Raw genomic sequence first — 1390 nt, 5'->3', positions numbered from 1 at the left:
AAGGTCTGGAATCGCCTGCCATCAGAGGTGGTTTGAACACCTACATTGAACACCTTCAAGAGGAAATTGGATACTTATCTTGCTGGGATCCTGTGACCCCAGCTGACTTCCTGCCCTTCAGGTGGGGGGCTGGACTCAATGATCTTCCGAGGTTCCTTCCAGCCCTAATGTCTACGAAATCTGTGAAATCTATGACTACTACTCTCTGATCCTGATGCTTCAGCCAGTTTTCTATCCATCTTACAGTACCTTTATCCAACCCATACTTCATTAGCTTGCTTGTGAGAATTTTGTGGGAGACGGTATCAAAAGCCTTGCTAAAGTCAAGATATGTAACATCCCCTGCTCTCTACACATCCACAGAGCCAGTCATCTCATCATAGAAAGCAATCAGGTTGTTCAGGCATGACTTGCCCTTGTTGAATCCAAGCTAACAGTTCTTAATCACTTTCTTCTCCTCAGAGTGCTTAGAAATGTGTTCCTTGAGGGCTTGTTCCATGATTTTTCCAGGGACTGAGGTGAGGCTGACTGGTCTATAGTTCCTGGGATCCTCCTTCTTATAGCGCCCTACTCTTTATTGTATTGTCCAATACTCTGGGAACTCTCCCAAGAGCCCTGAATTTTCAGAGATAATGGCCAGTGGCTCTGCAGTCACATAAGCCAATTCTCTCAGCACCCTTGGATGCCTCATTGCTGGCCCCATGGACTTGTACACATCCAACTTTTCTAAATATTTCCTAACTTGTTCTTTTACTATTCTTTGCCTGTTCACCTTGTTCCCAAACTGTGCTGCCTGGTGCAGTAATCTGGGAGCTCACCTGGCTTTTGAAGACTGCAGTAAAGAAGACATTGAGTAATTGAGCTTTTAAGCATCCTCTGTCACTAGATTGCCTCCCCCATTCAGTAAGGGACCTGCACTTTCCCTGATCCTCCTCATTACCCTTCATGTCCCTTGCTAGCTACAACTCTAATTGCACTTTGGCCTTCCTGATGTCATCCCTGCATGCCCAAGCAATACTCTTATACTCCTCCCTAGTCATTTGTCAAATTTTCCACTTCTTGTAAGCTTCCTTTTTCGTGCTTTAATTTACCTCATTAAAGAGTTCCATGCTAAGCCAAGCTGGTCTTCTGCCATACTTTCTAGTCTTCCTGCTCATTGGGATGGTTTGTTCCTGCACACTCAGTAAGGTTTCTTTAAAGTACAGCCAGCTCTCCTGGACACCTCTCCCTCTCAGACTGGTCTCCCAGGGGATCCTACCCATTAGTTCCCTGAATAAGTCGAAGTCTGCTTTTCTGAAGTCCAAGGTCCTTACTCTATTGCTCTCCCTTCCTTTCCTCAGGATCCTGAACTTAATCATCTTGTGGTTGCTGCTGTCCAGATTCCCATCCA

The sequence above is a fragment of the Crocodylus porosus genome, unplaced genomic scaffold, assembly GCF_001723895.1.
Source record: "Crocodylus porosus isolate Cpor-Errol unplaced genomic scaffold, CroPor_comp1, whole genome shotgun sequence".
NCBI classification, from domain to species: domain Eukaryota; kingdom Metazoa; phylum Chordata; order Crocodylia; family Crocodylidae; genus Crocodylus; species Crocodylus porosus.
The sequence above is the reverse complement of the archived record's forward strand: the minus strand, read 5'-3'. Positions refer to the sequence as shown.